The sequence below is a fragment of the Cervus canadensis genome, chromosome X (genome assembly GCF_019320065.1).
Source record: "Cervus canadensis isolate Bull #8, Minnesota chromosome X, ASM1932006v1, whole genome shotgun sequence".
Lineage (NCBI taxonomy): Eukaryota > Metazoa > Chordata > Mammalia > Artiodactyla > Cervidae > Cervus > Cervus canadensis.
The window spans coordinates 139,875,698-139,902,197 of NC_057419.1; positions in this window are offsets into that span (position 1 = coordinate 139,875,698).

The window sequence follows — 26,500 nt, forward strand, 5'->3', positions numbered from 1 at the left end:
TGATACTGGAGGGTCTCCTCTTCACCCTGTTACTTTGAAACCATTCTTCCTTACACAAAGTCTTTCAAGGTGTGAAACACTCTGAGTTACCCATTTCCCATCCTAAAATAGAGCTCTACTATTTTCAATTTCATTTTCTGCTTTTCCTTCTGGAAAGCAGTCAGAATAGGAACCATGTCCTATTCCAGAGGACATGAACCTGTTCACATAATGTGCCGAAAGCTGCCTCCTAATGGTTCGGGTAGGACTCTAAAATGCTTTAATCTGGCTGTGCCTTTCCCAGCTTGATCCCTAGTGGTCAGTTGGCCTGATAAGTCACTTGATGATGTCACACACCCAGGCACACACACAGAATATCTATACACCTATTAGAATGGCCAAACTTTGCTCCTGGGACAACACCACACTCTGTGGAGGATTTGGCACATCGAGAACTCCCATTCATTGTTGGTCAGGATACAAAAGGGCACAGGCACATTGGAAGATAGCTTGGCAGTTTCTTATAAAACTTAACATGCTCTTACTGTATGATCCAGCAACCCTATGGTTCTTAATCCAAAAGACGAGAACTTATGTACTCATGAATGCTATTAATGAATTTACTTATTGCCAAAACATAGATGTCAACCAGACGTCCTTGTGTCTTTGAAAGGATATACTTTGGTATATCTAGAAAGTGGAATTTTGTTTACAATTGTCCAAACCAATAGAATGTACATCACCAAGAGGGAATCCTAGTGTAAACTATAATCTCTAGGTGATTATGACATATCAGTGTAAGTTCCTCAGTTATAATGAATGTATTGGTCTGGTGGGGTTCTTAATAACACAGGAGGCTATGTTTGTTTGGAGCCAGGAAGTAAATGGAAAATCCCTATGCCATCTATTTTTGTGTTCATGGAAAAGTGCACTAAAAAAAAAAAAAAAAAAAAATCTTGGGCTTCCCTGGTGGCTCACTGGTAAAGAATCTGCCTGCTGATGCAGGAGATAAGGGGTTGATCCCTGATTCTGGAAGATTCACATGCAGCAGAGCTACTAAGCCAGTGTCCTGCAACTATTGAGCCTGTGCCCTAGAGCCAATGGGAAAATGGATAGGCTACCCATTCCTGTATTCTTGGGCCTCCCTTGTGGCTCAGCCGGTAAAGAATCTGCCTGCAATGCAGGAGACCTGGATTCGATCCCTGGGTTGGGAAGATCCCCTGGAGAAGGGAAAGGCTATCCACTCCAGTATTCTGGCCTGGAGAATTCCTTGGACTGTATAGCCCACGGAGTTGCAAAGAGTCAGATAAGACTGAGCAACTTTCACTAGAGCCCATGAGCCACAGCAACTGAAGCCCAAGTGCCTAGAACCCTTGTAGGACAGCATCGCTCATCCCTGGGGTGCAGTGGCAACAGTCTCCCAAATACTCCAAAGGTCAAGAAGCTAAAGACAATGATAACGAAGTCCACGGTGTCTGCCAGGAACATCAGCACTTACAGGTTTGTGACAGTGCTGAAGTCGGGGTGGATGAGGCCATAGAAGAACTGCCTGATGGGCACATAGAGCTGCAGGGTCCCATGGGACAGATGCCCAGTGTGGGGTGGGTGGAAATGCAGGACCCACCAGAGATCCCATCATTCCACCCTCTGCTGCCCTCCCCACTGCTCCCCCTCTGCCCTCTGGCCTCAAGATACTCCGCTGGGGGCAGGGGCCCCTGCTCTGACACAGACTCTGCACAAGTTCATAGCTTCTCTCCTGAAGCATAACGAAGTGGTAGCCCCAGAAACGAGGGGCTGGTTTGTCCCCTGATTCAGTTACTCTCCACCTGTGAGGCTTGGGTCCTGCTACTGAGCCCTGTGTGCTTGTATCTCCACTTCTGTAAAAGGTGTAACGAGACCCGAGGGCTTGGGCTGTGGTGAGAGTGACAGGACCCCTGGTCCTGCTGGTCCCCAGTAGATGCTGGGTAGCCCCGTTCCTCCCCTTTTCACCCTCATCCCTGAGGTTGGGCATCATCCTGACCTCTGGAGCTTAGCATCCTCCATTCCTGTGCCTGCACTCTAGCTGTCTGCCCTGCTTCTGCCCCTCCCCTTCATGGTTCACAATTCAAGACTGTGTCCAGCTGAGCATGGTCCTCAGTCTCAGAGCTCAGACTCAGGGCCTGTTTTGAGGCACTGGTCCTGTTTGCACTCCCATCTGCTGCTGGTCTGCCTCCCCGATACCTTCAGATGAATACAGAGGGTCTGGAGAGCTTCAGACAGGAGCGCTGTCAACACAAAAGCGCAGTTACCACAAGAGGGGCAACTGTAACACATGTGTACTTTCCTGTCACTGGCTGTTTAGTAAGAAATTAGTAACTGGCATAGGGAATAACTAGGTGGTTTGGCTTAAAGTTCCTATTGATTAAATCTAAGTGTACTTACAAAATAAATCATGATGTACAGCACTCTGGGCACAGCCGGCAGAATCTCTGGGTATGATTGACAACTACCCTGTGTCTGACATTCACAAGGTATGAGGCAGCATGCTGGCCACTTTTCACCAAAACCTGAAATCCTTGTCCTAGGTGAGGGTTGGGGAATTCAGACAGACACCCTAGACAAGGGTGTGAGCACCCATGGCTCAGCCAGGATTTGAACTTAGTCTGTAGGGTAACAAAGTACATTCATTTCACATCACAGTATTTGCCGCCTCAACAGCACCCAGCTCCCTTGCCCCTGACTCTCTGGCACCAGGGGTGACTCTGCTCAGGGGTCCTTGCAGTGACAGCACACGGCAATACCTCTCTTAGACCTATTCGAGGAAAAGCTGGACCCCTGTGATGTCTGGGAGCCGCTGCTGGAGCACTTCCTCTGGATGGCGGCTGGCTATCTGGGGAATGTGCACCGGCTCCACGGACGTGGCCAGGTTGATGGACATGACCGAGTCGGAGGAGGCTCTCCTGTCATGGCCTAGGACAGCTCATTGCCCGAGTCCAATTTTCTGAGCCACTGTCCACGATGTTGTCTTCATCCCAGAGGCCATGACACTGAGGAGGCAGGGGAGGGACAGTTCAGCCTGCTGTCCAGACAGAGGCTGGGACTTGGCCCCGTGACATCCTGGCCACCAGGATGTGTCCCTCAGGATAGGAAACCATACGTCAAACAGGGCGACTGCAGCCGATGACACTGCTGGACAGTGGAGATTGCTAGGAGAGCACTACCCAAGTGTTCCCACCAGACACCGACCAATAGGCAGGCGAGGAAGTGGTGGATATGTTACCTAACCAGACGGAGGTCCTTTCACCATATATATGTTTATCAAATCACCACGTGTACACTTCTGACACCTTACAATTTCAGTGGCCAATTATATATCAATAAAGGATCCTTTACTTAAAGCTATGATTTTTCCAGTAGTCATGTATAGATTTGAGAGTTGGATCATTAAGGAGGCTGAGTATCAGAGAATTGACACTTTCAAACTGGGTTGCTGGAAAAGACTTTTGAGGGTTCCTTGGACAGCAAGGAGATCAAACCAGCCAACCCTAAAGGAAACCAACTATGAATATTCATTGGAAAGATCGATGCTGAAGCTGAAACTCCAATACTTTGGCCACCTGATGGGAAGAGCTGACTCATTAGAAAAGACCCTGATGCTGGGAAAGATTGAGGGCAAGAGAAGAAGGTGACAGATGAGATGGTTTGATGGCATCTCTGACTCAATGGACCTGAGTCTGAGCAAACTCCAGGAGCCAGTGAAGGATAGGGGAGCCTGGTGTGCTCTAGTCCATGTGGTCACAAAGAGTTGGACATGACTTAGCAACTGAACAACAATACATCAACAAAGCTGAAATTAAAAAAAAAAAAAATTAGAAAACCAAAGCAAGATCAGGGATCCTAAGAGCTTATTATCTATACACATGTGCCTTTGCAAACTCACCACACCCCAATGACTCAGGAATGACCCCTCCAAATGGAGGGTTAGGGACTGGCAGTTTGTAAGGTGACAGAAGGCAAAGTGAAGGTCTTGGTCACAGTCCACATAGATAAAAGCCTGTGTGAAACAGCCCACTAAGTGGGATAGAGGCCGAACACATATTTACATGTATGTGTGTGTGAATGTATGTGTGTGTTGCAGCCTGGAAGAACAGAGACCAGAACCTGCCCCATGACTCGAGGGTGAGGCAAGCTGCGCCCTCGTGATTGTCCTAGTAAGCATGCCGAATGGACATTCTTGGGGTGGGACGTGCTCTCTGCTCCACTTCAATGTCTACCCCTGTGTCCATCCCATGGAAACAAAACAAGATATTCCTGATCAACAGCAGAGCCTTCGCTAATCAAACTCCCCAATAGTTATTCTCTAATGATCTCATGTGACTTCTGCCAATAAAGGTGTGGGCTGAAAGGAGCCATTTTCTCTTCATGTCTTGGAGAGCAAGAGGGCCCCCTGATTCCCCCCTTGCCAAATTATATGTGTCTGTCTTTTCATTACACGCTCACCCCCGTTTCAGGTTCTTCTCACCTGCTGTGCTGGATGTGGCATGTGTGTGCCTTAACTTAGGCCAAGCTTGTTCTGAAAAGGAACTAACAAAGATACTACTTGAAAAAATGAATGTGAGATATGTTATCTCAGTACAAGGAGACACAGTTAAAACAAGAGAAAGAAAGTGAGATTCTGATCATAGGTACATCAATACATCCAAGGCGTGCTGTGTGACAATCTCTAACGTGTAGAGTCAAGTGGTATATGACAAGTTCAGCTTATATTTCACAGTGTCTGAAACAAGAAACCCCACAGGTGCTCAGCAAGATGACAGGAGGCACAGATCCCGAGAAGGTTACCCTGCAGACTCGTCTTCCCTGAGTAATACAGGCATGGCTTTCTCAGAAGTGACCTCTCTGGGAGCATAGCCTGGGATCCCCAGTCCCATGGGTTGGAGGATCTCTCACTAAACCCGTGGTTTCAGAGCAAAAAAAAAAAAAAACCACGAGAAAACCAATGCTCCTAGAAGGGGGTGGGCCAAGGTCAGGCTGGAGAGGAGATCCCACATTCTAGCTCCCCAAAGATCTGCCTTCAACTCGGGCATGGCTTTGTGAATCCAGCGGTAAGAGCCACACACCCTTTGGGCAATTCCCACAAATGTGGGATAATCAGGGTACCTTCATCCCAGGGTGGTTTTTGCAGGTGGTGCTAGGGGTAAGGAAACTGTCTGCCAATACAGGAGACATAAGAGGTGTAGGTTCGATCCTTGGGTCAGGAAGATCCTCCAGAGGAGGGCATGAAAACCCCTCCAGTATTCTTGCCTGGAGAATCCGAAGGACAGAGGAGCCTGGTGGGTTATAGGCCATAGGGTCACAAAAGAGTCAGACATGACTAAAGCAACTTAGTATGCATGCATGCATCCCAGAGTAGAAATAGGCGGAAATTTCCCCCGACTGATCACAAATTCCATTATTGACTACACAGTGTTGAGAAAACAAATGAAATGAACAAAACTGTTAACAAAGAAAACAAGAGCACACAGACAGACCCCGCCCGTGGACCCCCAGCCCCTTGAGATCCCAGGTCAGGGTTCTCAGGAACATGCCAGGGGTGAAGGGTGGGCAGTACCTTCAGGATGGAGCAGTGGAAGGTGTCAGCAGCTGGATGGGATTGTAGAGCATGTAGGCATCTTTCTTTTCCACCCCGACGATGTTGGGCAGGTGGTAAGGCTTGTCCTTGTTCAGTTCCACATTCTTATTCCAGGAGAAGAGCCCAAATGGGAAGAAGTACTTGATCACAATGGCCACCTGCACAGATGTGAGAAATTAGAACAAATGACTCCCTTTAAGAATAGTTCTAGACGAGCAACAGTGAAACAAAACTTAAGGGAAAAAGTCTCAGTTTTGGTGCTAGGAATGCACAGAGCATGTGGAATAGCGAATTCTCCTTCTACAGATACCAACTTCAGGACAAGGCCAGAACCACATCTCCAGGGCCTGTGACTGCAGACACATTGGAGCCATGGAGGTTACTCCTCAATCAGCTCAAATGACTTCTGCTATTGTCAGGGAGTAGGCTAGTTTCTGGGCTTCCCAGGTGACAACACTGGTAAAGAACCCACCTCCCAATGCAGGAGACGTGGGTTTGATCCCTGGGTTGGGAAGTCCCCTGGACAAGGGATTAGCAACCCACTTCAGTGTTTTTGCCTAGAGAATTCCATGGACAGAGGAGCCTGGAGGGCTAAAGTCCATGAGGTTGCAAAGGTCAGACATGACTGAAGTGACTTAGCATGCATGCAAGGGCTAGTTTGTGCTGATTCAATTAGTTACTTATACAAACATTCATCTATTAAACGAAGCCATTAAGACCAATGTGAACAGGAGGATCTCTTTATTCTGCAAGTATGGCTTTAGTTTGTAATCTTTAGGAGCAAACTGCACAGACACTATAGACATTTTCCACTTTATTTTGCTCTCTTTCTTCTCAGCATTTTATTGCTCACTGGAAGTTCTCCTCAAGAAGAAATAAAAGCAAATGAAACAAAACCTTGCCAGCTCAGGGTTAAACGTGGAGATGTTTGTAGAGATCGACATTGAAACACCCCTCCAATGTCTACATCATCAGGGTTAATTGTATCCAACTGTGTTTCAAGTGCTAACTGTATTGTTTGACCCAATGTCTACTTGCTGACCACACACTGGCCCTGGAACTGTACATGTGTCTGCCTCACTCTTACTGTCTTGCTCGTCAATATCACAGGGCAGACACCAGACTTGAAAAAGCCTCCCCCACCACTCCCCAGCTAGGTAAAGTAAAAGTGAAAGTGTTAGTCGCTCAGTTGTGTCTGACTCTTTGCAACCCCATGGACTGTGGTCCCCCAGTCTCCTCTGTCCATGGGATTCTCCAGGCAAGAATACTGGAAGAGGTAGCCATTTCCTTCTCCAGGCGATCTTCCCGAGCCAGGGATCAAACCTGGGTCTCGTGCATTGCAGGCAGATTCTTTACCATCTGAGCCACCAGGGAAGCCCACTTTGGGCCAATTATTTAATCTCATAAAGGCTGATCCTTATTCCTGTTGTACAGAATGATATTAACTCCTATGTTGTGTGAGGTGTGAGATGTGAAAAGACAACTAGAGTTCTCAGCACCAGCAACTGCTGGTTATAATCACGTGCTGACCTAAGACGATCCCTCTGACTGACTATTTATTTATGTGAAGCAGGGGTCAGGCAGGTCCACCGGAGGGAAGCCTAGCTCCTTGTAGATGATGGTCATCATCCAGAAGCACCTGCTGGGCCGGGGGATGGACAGCATGGTCCAGAGGAAGATGAGGATGGGCAGCACGAGGCTGATCATGGAGGCAGAGACCAAGTGGCTGAGGATGATGACAAAGTAGCACACCATCTCGAAGCGGGCAACCAGCGTGTTGTACAGTGCGTAGAAGAGCAGCAGGAAGCGCAGCTGCCCCATGTACACCTTCTCTGACTCCTCCAGCTCGTCGTCTTGGAACATCCTGCCAGAATACTGGCCTCAGTTCCTCCTGGGCACTGATTCCATGCGGTGAGACCCTGCCCTCCACTCCCTGCTGCCTGGGTCCCCAGGCATCCTGTGCTGTCAACCTCCTATCGTGTTACAGAGAGAGATGTGAGCATACATGTGGTTCTAAATGTCTGGGGGGGGTGGACCTTTTCCACGTGGTCTTTGCATCCAGTAGCCCAGTGGACACTAAGGGTCACTCCCAGCTCCATCGCTATGGCCATAGCTCTTACTTGTTCAGCAGCAGCTCACTGGCTGTCAGCTCGTGAGTCAAGGGTGGCAGGATGCTGGCCTCCAGTCAGTCCCAGCGGCTGTCATCTGGGCTGACCTCCACGGGGGTTTGGCCGGCCGAGTCATCCTGGGAGTCAAAACACAACTGCTCAAAGCTGATGGCCTTGCTGTAGGATGGCGGGGCCTGCACGTCACCATGCTCCATGGGGTCCTATGGGGACTTGGCCTCCAGCGCCCACTCGGGCACCTCCTCATCCTGCTCAGCCTCCACCTCCTCGATGGTCTCTGTGCTCCCTTGGTGGAGTACAGCATTGTGCACTGCATGGGCTCGCTGTAGGGAGACACAGAGGGAGCCACCTAGCCTCAGGAACCCCCCAGCCTCTTGCAGCACCCAACACACACCCAGGCACATGGGGGGACACCCTCTGACTCCCCACATTCTGAAAGGTTGTTGCTGAACGATAAGACGCGGGATTCTTGGCCTCCGGAGGAGACGAATTCAATCCGGGGCCAGAGACGAGGCTGGATCGCTCAGAGCTTTTGTGTAATAAAGTTTTATTAAAGTATAAAGGAGATAGGGAAAGCTTCTGACATAGGCATCAGAAGGGGGCAAAAGAGTACCCCCCTCCTAGTCTTTAGCTGTGTGTTATATAGTCACTCACAGTCTGTTAATGAAATGAAAGGAATGTCATAAAATTTAGAATGGCATCAGATAATTCATCCCAGGCCATAAAATGATTGACTTGAATCTTGTAGAAGGGCAGAATACCAACAAATAATTCCGTTCACATAGATTAGGGGAACAATACCTGAGTAAGTAAGTTAGGCCGTTTGGCGGAACCAACTTGAAGATAGAGTCTGGGGTTCATTAACATAGCTTAAGACAACATTTCCTTACGAAAAAGGAATGTATTGGTTAACTCAAAGTTTGAGAGTAGTTAGCTTTAGGTGAGACCAGGTGTCATGGCAACACAGAATGTTAAGAAAAACCTCCTTTTAAATTTGTATAGAGAAGGAAAAACAGATCGCTGGTTTGTTTCTTCCTGCCATTTAAGAGAGATAAAAATGTCTGGCACTTACAGCCTCTTTCCTCCATTTGGAGACCCCTGGCCTTCCTGCCTGTTACCCTCTCATTCCCCCCTTTTCTTTTAGGAGAATTATGTTGCCTAGGGAAAAGGGGCGTCGTTTTCATTCCATAACTGCTTCTGAGCTGACAAGGGGCGTTGTCCCTAAATTGGTGAGGCAACATATTCTCCTAATCCTCATAATGAGGATGTCTGATCCAGGGGCCCCAAATAGTAGTCAGAAGAAGCTGCAGTGATAGCAGGAGTTTGAGCAACCATTTGTAACTTAAAAGCTTTCATGCGACTAGAAACAAATCTAGTTACACAGTTACAGATGCAGGGAGCAACCAGCAAAAACAAAACAATCAGAATTATTGTAATTAAGATAGTTTTCCACCATGGGGAACTAGTTAACGTCTCCCAAAGTGAGGCAATTGAGGCTTCAGGAGTATCCATGGCCCCAATCATCTTGTTCATGTGTTTAGTAAAATGAGTAACATTAGTGCTCATATCAGGTATATATGTGCAGCATTGAGTATGAATGATGGCACAAGTTCCTCCTTGTGCAGCTGTCAGAATATCTAAAGCCAATCTGTTTTGTAAAACCACCTTTCTAATTTGTGCTTGTTCAGCATTAAGAGCTGAAATAGCTTTTTGAGAATCTTGTAATGCCTGTTGAGTAAAATTAGTCAAAGCATCTACTCGTAGCATAACATCTGTAGTTCCCAAAGAGGGGACAAATACTGCAGCTAAATAATCATACCAGTGAAATACAGACCTTGCCCACCGAGTTTTAAGGTGGGGTAAATTAGCAGGCTTTTCTGGAAGCTCTGAAAATATAAAACCATGAGTAAAGGCTAGACCCAGGGTGCATCTCCCTATCCAGCCAGGGGGAAGCCAAGCCCATAGGTAAGAGCCACATATCCAGTAAGTCCCGTTTGGGGCAAGCCAGCGTGACTGAGATACCCAGTCCCAATTAGTGCCTGGCCAGACAAAGGGAGGTCCTGAACTGGGATTGGAAAACACGGGAATGATTACGTTACATATTTCTTGAGGCAAAAATCCCAATTGTTTCCAATCAGTGTAATTAAGTTGCTGGCTAACTTTGGGGGATGGTTCTGCTTGTTCCCAGCATATAGGGGCAGTAGATATTAGACGTCCCTTTTCAGGAGTTAGCCATATAACCTCATCCCATATTTGATAAACGTCAGGTAAAAAACCATCAGATCTAGACCTATTTGTCTTATGTGCAGCAAAATAGTGATCAAACTGAGACAGTGTATAATCAAAATTAAAAGTCACATTATGTCCATAGTTAAGGTACAAAGTATTGCACCAGTCCATTCTAGGGTTGTTAGATGTCATCAGACGAAGAAGAGGCATCACATGTGATTGTTGTCGAAGGTATTCGCAGACTTGGAGAAAGTCTTTTCCTTGAAGTGGAGATGTCCACCACGGGAAGCCTTCCACTGATGAAGAGGGGAGTGCTCCGCAGACCCAGCAGTTAGACCGATTGTGGAATGCAGCATAGGAGTGAGCCCAGGACAGGAAGGCATTGTCTTGAGGATCAAAGGGCAGACTCAGGATTTCTGGAGTCAGCAGAAGTAGGCTCACATAGATTATCAGGCCCATCTGAAACATACAAAGTCAGAGCATAGAAAGTAAAAACATAAAATGACATCACTTAGTTCTGGTCAGGGTGCCACCTCTTGACTCGAGTGTGATGTACCCACGAATCAATTCCTGGGACTTTGACAGCTGTGGGAGAAGAAAGAATAACCTGGTAAGGGCCTTCCCAGAGGGGCTCGAGGGATGAGCCCCCAGATCCCAATGTTTTTATGAGGACCTCGGTTCCTGGCTCAAATAGAGGCTTGCTGGATTCAGAGGCTGGGTCAGGAGTCGTCTCCCGGAGTTCTTTTAAGGCCTGTTGAAAAGCTGAGAGTTGAGTTACATAATTAGTTAACTCTAAGGCCTCAGGATCTATAACAATGTCTGTGCGTAAGAAAGGCCTTCCATAAATACATTCAAAGGGGGACAGTCCCTCCTTTTTTGGGGCAGTTCGAGCCCTCATTAAAGCTATGGGTAGGACTTTAATCCAGTTGTCCTGCGTTTCTTGAGTTAATTTTCGCAGATGTCTTTTGATAATGTCATTAGCTTTTTCAACCTTTCCTGAGGATTGGGGTCTCCAGGAACAGTGTAAGTGATATTCTATTCCTAGAGCTTTAGACACCCCCTGAGTTACAGCAGCTTTAAAGGCAGAACCATTGTCACTCTGAAGGCTCCGTGGCAGCCCAAACCTGGGGATAATTTCATGGATTAAAATCTTTATAACCTCCTTAGCTTGTTCACTACGACAGGGGAACGCCTCAATCCATCCAGTAAAAGTATCCACCCAAACTTGTAAGCAAGAATATCCATTAGCTTTTGGCATATGAGTAAAATCAATTTCCCAGTCTTCTCCAGGATACTTTCCCTTTCGTTGTAATCCAGATTTTGCTAGCTTTTCAGTCTTTGGGTTATTTTTCTGACATACCTCACACCGTTTGATAATGTTCTTTAAAGTTTTCATTATATTTTTACCTTCAAACAAACGAGAAGCCATCTGGTAAGTACTTTCTACACCCAAATGAAAACTCTGGTGTAAACCCTTAAGAATTTTCCACTGAGCATTTTCAGGAATTATTAATCGTCCATCCTCGGACTGTAACCATCCTTTATCAGTAATCTTTGCTCCTCTTTTCTCATATCTTTCTAATTCTTCCTCAGTATATTGTGGTTTTTCCTGTTCCACAGGACCTGTCCAGATCAAAGGCGTCTGTAGGGAGGGGGTTTCGTAAAGTGCCGCTTTTTTGGCTTGAGAATCAGCCAGCAGGTTACCGGCAGCTACTTTACTCCCATCCCTGTTGTGCCCTTTGCAATGCATAACCGCTACTTCTTTAGGACAATAGATAGCAGTTAAAAGTCTCTCAATCTCTCTGAAATGCTTAATAGGTTCTCCTGTTGCTGTTTTAAACTGTCTTTCTTTCCATATTGCAGCATGAGCATGTAAAGTCAAATAAGCATACTTAGAATCAGTGTAGATATTCACTCGTTGCCCTTTGCTTAACTCTAGAGCTCGGGTCAGAGCCACAAGCTCTGCTAACTGGGCACTGGTTCCCTGGGGGAGAGATTTTGCTTCTAAAACCTGTTCAGCAGTCACCACCGCGTAACCTGCTTTGCGCTTTCCATCCCGAACAAAAGAACTGCCATCTGTAAATATTTCCATGTCAGGATTGTCTAATGGGGTATCCATTAGATCCTCCCGAGCTGCATAGTTTAAGGTTAGGAATTGGGAACAATCGTGATCAGGTGTTTCATCTTCCTTCTCAGGAAGGAAAGTGGCAGGATTTAAATTTCCACAAACTTTAAGCTTAGTTACTGGTCCTTCTAACAACAGTGACTGATATTTAAGAAGCCTACTGTCTGTCATCCAAATATTAACCTTAGAATTTAAGATTCCACTCACATCATGAGAAGTCAGTACGGTAAGGTTTCGCCCATTAATTATTTTTAAAGCTTCAGGTGCTAATAAAGCCGCTGCCCCAATTACTCTTAGGCAGTGGGGCCACCCACGTGCAATTACATCTAATTCTTTGCTTAGATAAGCAATAGGTTGCTGGTGAGGCCCCCGGGGTTGTGTCAAAACTCCCAAGGCCATACCTTTTCTTTCAGTGACAAACAGGTTAAATTCTGACCCTGTGGGCAAACTCAAAGCCGGAGCTTGCAGGAGAGCAGTCTGAAGAACCTTAAAAGCCTTTTGAGTATCTGGAGACCAAACCAGTTTGTCGGTTTGGGCCTGCTGAGTTTCAGCTATAAGTTTATATAAAGGCCGGGCAAGTTCCCCATAGCTCGGAATCCAAATACGACAGTAGCCTGTGATTCCCAAAAATCCTCTCAATTGTCTTAAAGTCATAGGTAGGGGATGGTTTAGTATAGGTTTAATTCTCTCAGGGCCTATGGCCCTAGTCCCTTCTGAGATGATTAGGCCCAGATATCTAACAGATTGTTGACAAAGCTGAGCCTTTTCTCTTGATGCCTTGTAACCGCAGCCTGCCAGAAAGTTTAAGAAATCTTCTGAGGCTCGTGAACAAGCTTCCTCTGTCTCAGCACAGAGCAAAATATCATCTACATATTGTAACACTACCGCTTCAGAGCTATTAAAGTTTTGTAGATCTCGTGACAAACTCTGTCCAAATAAGTGAGGACTGTCACGAAATCCCTGCGGCAAAACTGTCCAGGTTAACTGGGAAGCTGGCTGTGTAGGGTCTTCAAAGGCAAATAGAAATTGACTTTCCTCCGCCAAAGGCACTGAATAGAAAGCATCTTTTAAATCAATTACTGAAAAATATTTGGCTCCTTCAGGAATTTCGGACAATAGAGTATAAGGATTAGGCACCACAGGGTGTAAAGGAACCACAGCCTCATTTATTATTCGTAAATCTTGAACTAATCTCCATTTATCATTTGATTTTTTTACACCCAAAATAGGAGTGTTGCATGGACTGTTACAGGGAACTAATAGTCCCTGCTCCTTTAAATTCTCAATGATGGGTTTTAACCCTTCCTTAACCTCAGGTTTCAGTGGATACTGCTTCTTATGTGGGAATAGGTGTGGGTCCTTGAGCTTGACAACTACAGGAATAGCATTTTGTGCTCGACCCACAGATTTTCCATCAGCCCATACTCTAGGATTCACATTTTGTTCAACTAAAGGGAGAGAAAGGGAAGGCTCCATATTCATGAAAACAGAGGCATGGACCTTGCTCAGTATATCCCTCCCCAAAAGGGGTGAGGGTGATTCTGGCACGATAAGAAACTCGTGTGAAAATAGCACAGAATCCCAGTTGCATGATAGAGAATAACTGAAGTAATACCTTTTGGCTCGTCCAGACAGTCCCATTACGGAAGCGGATCGGGAAGAAAGTGGGCCAGGGGCTTCAGTAAGCACGGAGTAAGTTGCCCCAGTATCTAAAAGGAAATTGACGGATTGGCCTCCCACCGTTATCAATACCCGGGGTTCCTCAGGTGTAATTAGGACGGGAGCTTGTGTGGGGACCCCCGGGCACCTTCAGTCCTGATTGTCTTGAGAGTCAGACCCCTGAGACCTACGCCTCTGGGGGCAGTCTCTCCTCCAGTGTGGTCCCTTGCAGACCGGACATGGAGCCGGGGGCGGCTTAGATGCCTGAGGGCAATCCCGCTTGAGATGCCCCTCCTTTCCACAGCAATAGCAAGCCCATCCCTTTTCACCTGGGTCCCTCTGGGCATTTTTCTCAGGCTGCTTAAGAACGGTTTTCATAGCCATTGCGAGGGCTTCCGCCTTTTCCTTCGTCTTTTTCTGCCTTTCTTTCTTTTCCTCATATTCCCTACCATAATAGACTGTCTGAGCCAGTTGTAACAGATTATCTAAAGACTGATTTGGTCCATACGCCCGTTTTGATAACTTACGGCGAATATCTGGAGCCGACTGAGTGAGAAATTTATCTTTTAAGATCACTTTCCCTTCTTCACTTTCGGGATCAATCTCAGTGAATCTGCGAAGGGCTTCTCTCAGTCTATCTAGGAATTTACCAGGAGCTTCTTTCTCCTCCTGTTCTATGTCTGCCAGTTTGCCATAGTTTAAAGGCTTAGAACGCGCCTGTCTGAGTCCTTCAAGAATACATCTGACAAAATGACTCTGATCCCATCTTCCTTTAGCAGTGTTATAGTCCCAGTCTGGTTCTGTAGCTGGGACCGCCTGACTCCCAGTGGGTACCGCGGCCATGCAGTATCACATAGGAAGACCAGGTGTGTCTTCTTTAAGCCCTGGGGATCAAATCTATCCCAGTTTTTCAGGATACAGTTCAAAGGAGTGAGGCTGGAATTGTTAGCTCCCATCTGTAAGAGAGAAAAAAAGCGACCAGCGCCATTTTTTCTACCGGAGGCGTCCCTCCCTGCTCTAGATGGGGGTGTAGACAGACGTTACACCAAAAGCTTTCCTTCCTGGTCGGACTTAGTCTGTCTCTTACCGACGCAGGCGTCACATTCGTCCCTCCCGGTTCTACCACCGAGACTGGGTGGGGATGCACCAGGGGTAGACCTGATGGCATCCCTACCTGACGTCCAGCTCTTCACCTCGCTTGCCTCTGATGCCACCCGGGGCGCAATCAGAGTAACCTTCCGGAATGCTTCCCAAGCTAAGACCTCTGGGGGACACATTCATCACCTGAGTGCCTGTGCACGACCCTGAGTGTATTCCTGACCGCAATAAGACCTGCACGAACTTTAAACTGAGATGTTCCTTCCAAGCGTCACCACACCGGTGTAAGAGCCTCCTCTGGTCCACTAAGAGCCAGTGTTACCAAAGGAAAAAACCATTGCAGTTTCAATCCGAATAACCTTTAACCTCAGAGACGCTCTGGGAGTTAGAGCTCCATCTAGCTTCCGAACTTTCCATGCCTAGCGAGGCTAGGCGCTTCCTGACTACCAATCCAAGTTTGAGACCTAGACCACAGTATAGCAGCAACATAGGTCACAAGTCCCTTGAAAGTCTATGATCCGATAGATAAGGTTAGTACTTCTAATTCCCAAGGAGTTATGAAATGGTCAAAGAGACTGAAAAGTTTGACCGAGAAAGGAGAGTTTGGTCCACACGCTTTGCCCGTTTCTGGTCAGTTCCCGAAGGAGACATTGGTTGCCTCTTGGCATTGGCAGGTCGGTATAAACCCCCGACAGGTTTCTGCCATAGCCTTATGAGGTCACCGTGGGACCGCAGAGCAGGGCTCCTCATTTGCTTCGCGCAGGGCGTTTCATTCATTCACACAAGCACACCATAGAGTTAGTAAAGTACAGCGGAAAATGTGTTCTCTAGGAGAACAAAGAACTAGAGCTCCAAGCATCCTTACCTTGTCCTGAAGGATCCCGGACGAGCCCCCAAGATGAAAGGTTGTTGCTGAACGATAAGACGCGGGATTCTTGGCCTCCGGAGGAGACGAATTCAATCCGGGGCCAGAGACGAGGCTGGATCGCTCAGAGCTTTTGTGTAATAAAGTTTTATTAAAGTATAAAGGAGATAGGGAAAGCTTCTGACATAGGCATCAGAAGGGGGCAAAAGAGTACCCCCCTCCTAGTCTTTAGCTGTATGTTATATAGTCACTCACAGTTTGTTAATGAAATGAAAGGAATGTCATAAAATTTAGAATGGCATCAGATAATTCATCCCAGGCCATAAAATGATTGACTTGAATCTTGTAGAAGGGCAGAATACCAACAAATAATTCCGTTCACATAGATTAGGGGAACAATACCTGAGTAAGTAAGTTAGGCCGTTTGGCGGAACCAACTTGAAGATAGAGTCTGGGGTTCATTAACATAGCTTAAGACAACATTTCCTTACGAAAAAGGAATGTATTGGTTAACTCAAAGTTTGAGAGTAGTTAGCTTTAGGTGAGACCAGGTGTCATGGCAACACAGAATGTTAAGAAAAACCTCCTTTTAAATTTGTATAGAGAAGGAAAAACAGATCGCTGGTTTGTTTCTTCCTGCCATTTAAGAGAGATAAAAATGTCTGGCACTTAACAGCCTCTTTCCTCCATTTGGAGACCCCTGGCCTTCCTGCCTGTTACCCTCTCAATTCCATCTGCTTTGCTCCTTCTGGATAATCAGGTCTGGGTGCAGAGACAGGGGAAGGGTGCTGGGCAGCGGGTCCCAGGGCACCAAACCCTCCCGTGCATAGATTTTCAGTCCCACTGATGTTCCTAGGCCCAGGGCCCACTGTTTATTTCCAGTCAAGACTCAGTGAGCACAGCGCACCACCCAGAGCACAGATTATAAGGAAAGGTGCTGAGGGAAAAAAGATGTCTCAACTGGCTGGGTCCACAGGTCTTGGCCGAGATGCACTCTACTCTCAACAGACCCCAGACCCTTAACAGGAGGCCCGGTGTGGTGGACCATTGGCAAGATAAAGCCTGCTTCGTCCTTCATGCTGGCTCCCCCCTGCACTTCCATCCTGTGCCTTTTCTCACTGGTGCCTCTGACACCTGACTGGACCCTCACCATCATCCTTTTACCGGCTCCCCACCACCTGGCATGTGGATGTCCACCCACCACTCTCTGCCCCAGGGTCACTCCTGGGACTGCACCCACTCTCCCCTCTAACTGCCCTCCCACTCTCTCCTTCCAATGGCTTTGCACTGCCCACTCCTCTTCCAGCTTTATTTTCCAGGAGCCCTTCTGTCCTGGTCTTCACTCTACTTCTGTGTCCTGTTATCCCTTTTGCGTCTCTCCTCTCCTCCTAACTCTCCCTAACAGGTTCATGCAAGAAATACTATCTATGGTGAAACAGATCACCAGCCCAGGTGGGATGCATGAGACAAGTGCTCCGGCCTGGTGCACTGGGAAGACCCAGAGGAATCGGGTGGAGAGGGAGGTGGGAGGGGGGATCGGGATTGGGAATACATGTAAATCCATGGCTGATTCATATCAATGTATGACAAAACCCACTGGAAAAAAATAATAATAATAATAATAATAAAAAGAAACACTTGAAATGAAAGTGTAGCAGCCACAGCTGTGAGATCAAGGCCTGCCTGCTCTGCTGTGTGCCTCAACACACCTGGCCCCGAAGACAGGGGGAAAGTCACCTGGAGATGCCGAGTGTACAGGGTGTGCACTGATCATCTGTTAGGCTGAGAAGTGATCATCTGAGAAGGTGCTGCTCCCTGAATGGCATGTGTGAGCAGCTGGGGTCATATCACTGTGATGCTCAAAGGTGCAGACTGTACCCATTTCCCTTGCCATGGACAGTGGTGCACACATGTGAGTGAATGAATGCATCTGGATGAGCCCTGAGACTGAAGAGTCAGACTTGCATGAGCTCTTGATCCTAATTTGGGGGTGTTCAGTGGCCCCAGGGCTTTGGCCATGTAAATGTGCACAGAACATTAGGCTCTCTGAATGCCAAGGCAATGGTTTTTGGCTAAGACTTCCCTTGATTAGACATGGCCATGGAACTGACTGGTCATTCAGTTTTCAGACAATTGGAGTCAGCCCCACATGAGGTTCTAACTTCCAGAGGGATCATAACCTATCACAGGCATGCTTTCTATGTTTTTTGAAAAGGTCTGGCCCCAAAGGGATTCAGGTAAACCCTGGTATGTTAAAAAATCAGCAAATTGGAATGACATAGCATGTTCCCACCAGAGGACATCTTAAATGGCCATGGCATTCCTTGAAACATCCGGCACCAGCCTCCTGCAGCTCTGAATGTACATACAAATGTAGTGGCTGGTGACAAGGACCTAACACTGGCTGACTTGCCAACACCACCATTACTTTCAGATTGGGCTATTGGGTGGTTGTTTGGTGTCAAGATAGGCACAACACAGCTTGTGTTTCTGTGCTCCTGTTGACTTTTCAAAGAAGAGCTTTTGGATTTTAAGCAAGTGATTTCATTTCTATGCATGATCATAGATTTTATCATGGGATTTAATGAGAAAGCAAAAGCCCAAAGTAATCTTTCCCAAACCAAACAAGTTAATGTCTCTCAAGGTAATATATTCTACTGCATAATAATATTATTTTAAAAACAGTGGTTGAATATATTCTAACTTTCGTGTCAGTTGGGCATGTAGCATGTGGACAGATTCATTCTGTATTGATCAAACATGACTACATACAGGATTTGGGATTATCTCCTACTGTGTAGACTGAATCGACTTAGCAGCAGCAGCAGCATTGTTGATCTTTGCACAAAATTATGAGAAAGTTTCCTACTCTTCCTGATCCATTTCTCCCCATGAGGACTGCCTACTGGCACCCTCAACTAAGGAGGAAACATGCTTGCTCCTTTGGAAATAGGAAGTGTGATTTATTTACACTATGGAGGACTATGTTTATAGTAGGACTTTTAAGAAACCCCTAACAGACAAAAAGCAAAGAGCAGTTAGTTGGATAGAATGCTGTCCTGGGAACCACCAGTTGTGTCCCAGGAAGGATGCTTGTTACGCTATCATTAGTCATGCACCTTCTTAAGACACAAGTGAACGAAAACACACAGGTCACAATAACTCATCTGTGCAACGACATGGGAAGGGATTGACACAGCCATGAACACAGCATGCACGGGTGAGCACCTGGAGGCTAAGCACCTCATCAGCTAGGACACATCCACGCCGAGCATTTTATGGAGCCCGGGCTGAGTGTGCTCACTCATTTTAGGCACAGTTTCTGGTCCATCTAAATCATCAAGGGTGGACTGTCTTGAGAACAGCATGGTTGCTTCTGTGTAGCAGCTAGCAGCACAAACAGTTACAGAGGCACAGTATTAAAACAGCACCAGAACATGAGTCACAGACCTCAGACCCAGATGCTGCCATGTAGCAGACCACATGCCACTCCAGCACCACGGACAGTGGCCACTGCAGCAGGGATCCAGGACAGAGAGGGGAAGATGAGACAGAATAGCACTGGGCTGAAAACAGATCTGCTGATAAAGGATGAAGTGTCGCTCTCTGGGTGGGGCAGGGAACTAGAATAATGACAAGTCCTGACCTCTCACAGAGCAGAATTCATCTTTGCAATTGTATAGCTAGGGCTTTTTTTTTTTAATGACAGGAAATATATTTTATTCAGAGGTCCCCTTCCCCAATCCTGAGTTCAGTTCTTATGCAGAAATACCTGCTCAAGTAGAATTTATATAAAACTGCCATTTAAAAAAACAGGAAAAAAAAAGAAAAGAAAAGAAGGAAGCTCTGGATTGACTGCAACAAACTGAATTTTCCACCCCATCTTCTGAGTGATATTCAGTTGAACCAAACTGGATGGCTTGAAGAAGAGATGCTGGTTTCATAGGCAACTGGGTATAAACCAACATCAAAAGAAAAAGAAAAGAAATGGTACAAAGGCAGCAACATAGGAAGTCCAGAAGTGGCAGGGTCATTTTGTCTGTTAACTGTTCATTGGGCCTAATGAGAGGTTTTCTCTGTGATCACATTCTAGGTCTCAGCGGGTGTCAGCAGAGCGAGATCCCACTGACTGAATCCTCAGCGCCTGTCACTCAACAGTCCGGGAGGAAATTGATGTAGATTCAGGGCTGACATGCTACTGGGTGCAGCCAACAGCTCAGATGGAGGCATGATTGCAGTTTACATGCAGAGTTTAACCCCAGGGAGGAACACCCCCTGAAGCTCTTGACATGGAGGCTCCCGGGTCACTGACTTCCAGCCTCAGTGCAAGTGACCCAGCTGACCCTTCATGATATAGACAGCTGATTTACTGGATGAACATCAGCCTCACATGATTGCACCAGGGGACCTACTGTGGAGCCCTTAGTCAGTGACCGTGGGGCAGAAATGGAAACCATTCAAGACAATGGAGTGACCTTTGGGGTCCCCTCTGGGGGTGGAGAATTGGAGGCGCTCCTGGAACTGTTAAGGGGCTTTTAGGTTCTCAGAGCTATAGCAGCCCCCACCGCCATGTGCTGTAGGGGAGAACACCCTGACAGCACGTCACAGCCACATGTCCAAGACAGGACCCAGCAATGGGAGAGGGGAAAAGGCGAGCAACCAAACGGTCTCTAATAAGGATTTTAAAGAACAACACTAATAACTTTTGATGTAAACTTATCCTGAACAAAAAGAGGAGATGATGGTGAGATGAACTAGAAACACAGTGGACATTGACGACTTGCCGGGTTTTAGATAAATCACTTCCCCCTCTTCCAGGTCTCAATCTCATCATTTATGAGATGAGGGAACTGGATCTCTGAGCTTCTGCACTGTTTCATATCTTCAGAGGTGGATCCCACAGCCTTTGCGGAGTTTACAGCAGAAAGAGGCTGTGCACCCTGACCTGCCCGATTTTCTGTGCAGAATCAATGCTCTGACCCCAAAGTCCTCTTTACCTTGTTAATTCTTGGGTGATTTCTGCCACTATGCAGCCCGCCCTCAGCACCCACACTCCTGGGACATTTGCAGTGGATTAGCTTGCCGTCCAAGCCAGGACAGTTTTAAAACTGAAAGGGAAGAGCAGGAGCTTTACAAAAACAGGTGACAAATCTAATTGATGTCCTCAGGTCACTTGGAGCCATCTCAGGGGCACACAGCCACTCTTTAAATAAAAATCACTCTGAATGTATCTAGGAATGTTGCTTGGAATGTCACCAATGTTTCCTGAAGGAACTTTAATTTATTTTCTGGGAAGGTAGACGATGTCTGATTTCATAAAACATCCATTTTTTACATCTGGATTTGAAAGAAATCATGACTGTTCCAATAAGTCAAAGGGAACATAAGCACGTTTGTTAGGTTCCTACCCTAATCCCCTCTACTGTCTGCTGAAGGGAAAAGTGGGTGTGATGGGCAGGTGGGGCAACTCCTACAGGCTGGGTCCTTGAGGGTCCAGGCCACATAGAGCATGTGGGTCCCTGAGTCCCTTTTGGGGGTGATGCTACCTGCCCCAGGGCACAGGTGTGATGACAGCAAATGTCCACACTAGGGTCCCTCCCATAGAAGATCACTGTCTCCTCAAAAATCAGTGTGGCTTCCTATGGACTCTATTGCAGACACACAATTGTTGGAAAGTTTGAAAGTTTCCTCAACAAACAAACAAAATAGAAGTTCTCCTTGGCCTTTAAGAAGAGGGCAAATAAGTTCACTCACTTACTAAGGGCATAAATGACCTATATTGTGTCTCCCTTTTCTTTACGTCACAAATAATGAGTAAAAGGACCTTTAAAAATAATTTTAAAGGTATTGGTTTTCTAGTAGTAAATTTATGGATGGATTGACCATTTAAAAATATTGGAATATTTTGACAGTCAGTCTTTGTTAAAAGGCAACCATTGAATTTTAATATCTCCCACCTGACAGTTTTTGACTATGGGTGCAGATTTGTCTTCTTGGATCAGATTTAAAGGCAGTTACTTGATTTTCTTTTAGCCAGTCTTTGTTTTCTTTTTCTTAATCTCCCTCCCAAATTTGTGGTTTACAATATGTAGTTACTTTCTTAACTGACCATATTATTAGTTGTTACACAGCTGAAAGTTATGAATACAGGAACTGTGTATATTTATTTTATGAACAACTGATTTTCATTTCACTTTCTAATTTTCTGTTTGATTCATTTGGTTCAGAGTTTGGTTCTGGAGCCACTATTCTTAAGCCAGGCTCAAGCATATTACTCAGGAAGCCTGTGAAATGCCTGAAGTTCTATGGGAAAAAAAATGTGTAATTATGTGGGGTTTTCCCCTGTGGGAACCAGTCTACAGCCTCATGAACTTTTATGAGACGTTCATGTCCCCATCAAATGGGAATGATAACAGTACATTTCAAGAGGTCTGTTAAGGAAGAAATGAGGAAACCCACAGACATTGTCAGTACAGCCCTGGGGAAGGGTCAGTGCAGGGGCCTGTGTGAAGCAGGGGTATGACCCCACAACTCAGAAGGTGGGGCCCACAGAACCACTTCTCAAATTTTTACGATTCCGAATCATAAAGTAAAATTTCTGTAAAGAGAAGATGGAGGACAGTGACAGGTGGCAAAATATTCTAGAACAGAAGATACTTTGTGGAACAGAATTTTAAAGGCATTGAAGATGCAGTTCTTGATACAGTTACTCATTTTTTGTCAGGAGGCTCATGTGACTTGATTCCAGCTTGGAAATACACGTCCTGGTCCCGTGGGCCATCTGGGTCTTTCCAATAATTTATTACTGATTGCTGCTACTCTCTGCCCTGAGCAGGGGCAGCAATGCTCTGCTGGGCCATGCCCATGGAGACAGCCCAGAGTGGCTGGCACCCCCAAGGTTCTGATTAGCTTGCACCTCTCCCATCATCTCGCACCTCTGTCATTCCTGTGGAAAGCAGCACCACCATGGAGTACGTGACATACCTGGAGATGCTGTCATGGGAATCCAAGCTGTCCGTCCTGGGGGCAGTCTGTGCGCCTGCAGTGGTGCCAGCATGGCCGTCGATGGTGTCCAGTCCTGAGTCCCTGGAAAGGTTCATGATGTGGTTCTGGTAGTACATGTGGATGCACTCCCGGGTCGGGATGATGCCCTGTGGAGAGGGAGTCACTGTCACAGCCCTGTGTAGACACTGGTGCTTCTCAGTATGGACAACCCTCCACCATCACGCACACGTTGAGCTGGATGAAAAATCCATCTAGTCAAGCTGAGGATTGATGTCAACTCACTGAATTAATGGTGCTGGATGCTACTGGATCATGATGAACAGGAAATCCCCCTTACTTTAAGGGTGGTCAAATGTATGGTCAAAAGTGTGAACCTGCAGTTGTGAAATTAATAAATCATGGGGATGCAATGGTGACTAGAGTTAACGATACTGTATTATGTATTGAAAAGTTATTAAGAGAATAGATCTTCAAAGACTTCACAAGAAAACAATTTATAACAGGTGTGGTGATGGAGGTTAACTAGACTTACTGTGGTTCTCATTTTACAATATACACAAATACCAAAGTTATTATGTTGTAAGCTTGAAATGAATACAACTGTGTATGTCACCCACATCTCAAAAAGTAAAATTGAAAAGAAATCCCTTCTCATATGCAGATAATTTTGCTAAGTGAGAGTAACCTTTCCAGCTGTGACTATTTTTTTCAAATGTAATCTATAAACTTTCTATGGCTATGTTTTGTCTTAGCCGCTCAGTCATGTCCAACTCTTTGCCACCCCATGGACTGTAGCCCGTCAAGATCTTCTGTCCATGGAATTTCTCAGGCAAGGACATTGGAGCGGGTTGCCATTCCCTTCTCCAGGGGATATTCTGGACCCAAAGATTGAATCCAGGTCTCCTGCACTGCAGGTGGATTCTTTACCCTCTGAGCCTCCAGGCGTGTATTTTCGTGACTTTCCCTATAAGAAGTTTCAGGTCAAACTTCCCAGACTAAAGCACATGATCCAGTGTGAGACACAGCAGAGCCAGTGCAGCTGGGGACCACGGTGACAAGAGGGTGAACATTCTAGCTGAGATCCCAGGACTGTGTGTGTGTGAGAGAGAAAGAGAGAGTGTGTGTGTGTGTAGTGTGTATATTTTCATTCTGAGCATGGAACAGACTGAAATATGTATTCAAAAGAAAAGCAGAGGTGTTATGCAAATACTGGAGAGGGAGGATTTTGTCTGAGCCCCCGTGGAGATCTAGACCCTGGCTTTCAGAACCTATGTGACTCAGGCAGAAGCGAAGCAGGGTCACGAGCAAGGCTACCTTCTAGATCTCTCTGGTTAGCATGCAGCACTCTATCCTCAGGTTGGTGGAGATGTCAATGTACTGCGTGGAGATGGAGTTGAGCCACATTGTGAATCTGTCCATGGTTACCAGAAAAAGGACCCAGGCGAACATCAGAATATTAAAGATCCTCTTGAGGATGTTGTCTAGGAGGAAGAAGAGAACCTGATTTAAAGGGACCTCCACCCTCAGTCATGGCGCTGTGTGTGGACCAGTGGTGTTTTACCAAAGGCTGCCCTGCCTGTTTTGTCCTTGACCCCAACATAGGGAGACAGAGCTGTCGGGGGTGGGTGGGCACAGGCATGGAAGTGGTGGGCAGGGTTTTCCATGCCTGCAGTGGCAGCTCCCAAACCAAACTTGGATAGAATTTTTACGTTTTGGTCAAATCATCAGTCAGAACATATCCATATAGAGACTCGAGGTCTGATTAGAAGCACATCCTGCACTCAAGGATATTTGCTACTGGCCAGAAACAGTCTACATCTATCCAGGTAACTGAGTCCCTTAACGCTTAACTTTTTGTTGGTTCTGTTGGTTCAGTAAGACGCTCATGTTTTCCACTGCAGCTGAATTGCAGTTGAAGACCTATCAAAATTATTTTGTACAGAATTCAGTCCGCACACTAAGACTCTATCCAAAGCCCTGAATCATCTTCCTCATATGTATTTAATGACCCCAAGCTGTGCTAATTATAAAATTCTGCCTGTGCAGTCAGTCCTTTCCAAACAATAAGAGCCCTGAGATGCCCACTGACCCTGGGCCTCCTTCCTCTCAGCTGTGACAGGGATCCATCTGGGGAGCTGGGTGTGTAAGGTTCCCCGCCTTAACCATGAGGTTACTGAATTGAAACAAAGACTGACAAGCAACGCCCTATGGTCTATCAAAGCAGCTGGTCTTCTGGACACACACCAGAGGAGTCCCAACAGTGTGCCGAAGACAGAACATTCTACAACACTGAAGCTGGAGCACTCAACTCAGCAATGGACAGAAAGAGTGGAGGCCACTTACATGAAGGTTATCTTTCTAGATGCCATGTCATTAAGATATCAAAAAAGCACATGGATGCCAGACACACCAACAACTGTCCACAATTCTGACCTTCACTTAGACCTAGAGTGTGGAGACAGGCCTCAGCCAGGGTCTGAAAGCAGGTTACTTGTTTCCGTCAGTAGTTCCCTTAGAAAAGTGTGCATTGGCTTACCTTGTGGCTCAGACGGTAAAGAATCTGCCTGCAATGCAGACAACCCAGGTTCGATACCCGGCTTGGAAAGATCCTCTGGAGAAAGGAATGGCTATCCACTCCAATATTCTGGCCTGGTAAATTCCATGGACAGAGAAACCTGGTGCATTACAGTCCATGGTATTGCAAAGAGTCGGACACAACTCATCGACTAACACTTTCGCTATGATCCAGACTACAACCAATCCAAAGTGGAACTCTTCATGACAAAGTGGAACAGTGTCTTAACCCAAATTGTGTTCTTCAGAAAATATTTGACAGATGTTTCAGACACGCTCAGTTGAGAAACAAATACTTTCTGTCTCCTTCATATCCCAGGTCAGTTTCCAGATCTGTATAGTTGAGGATTTTGCCCTTAATAGAAACATTCATTCAACACAGATTTTTATTTTATGACACAATCAGAGTAACAGTAAGAACTCCAAATCAAAGGATGTGAAACGTCAAAGGCAGTCTATGATCAAACCCTCGCTTTTCAAAATGCTATCCATGGACCAGACACTTATGCTCAACTGGGATCTGGTTAGAAGCACAGAATCTCAGGTCCACCTCAGAACATCTGAATCAGAAGACACATTTGACAAGATCATCGAGGGATCTGAATGCACACTGAAATCTGAGATCTAGTTTTCAAACTGTGTTCTGTGCCAACTTTGGAGGCCTGTATGAGGAGTGGGTCAGGAAGAGATTAGGAAGAAGGGTGATGAGGAGCAGGCCTCGCTTCAGCTGAGCAGCCTGCCTCTGATCTGTTTAGGAGGCTGAACCCCACTCCACCCCACAGTTAGATAGCCCATGGACACAAAGGTTGGAGAATCACTGTTAAGGACCAATCATCTAATTTTCTACATGCACAACTGACAACTTCCAAATAGCATAAGGGAATTTCACCAAGATCATATTATAGTCCCTTGACCATTGTTAGAGGATTCTGAAATTTACAAAGTCTGGGAATCAAGAAAAATCTTCATAGGCAGTGTTGCTGGAATAACCTCCCAACTGCAGAAGTAGAGGCAAAGGCAGACCCTGAGCCCCAGTGGGAGACACATGACATCCAAGGCTGTGTCCTGGAAAAGCCCTGTGACATGAGCAGCATTTTGGGTACCTGGTTTTCAACAGAGGAGAGAGACACCCAGAGATAGTAAGTGCCAAGGCTACACAGCAAGAGAAGAGCTGATGTCCAAACCCAGGTCCCTGGATCCAAAATCCCAGACTCTGGATCATGTCATTC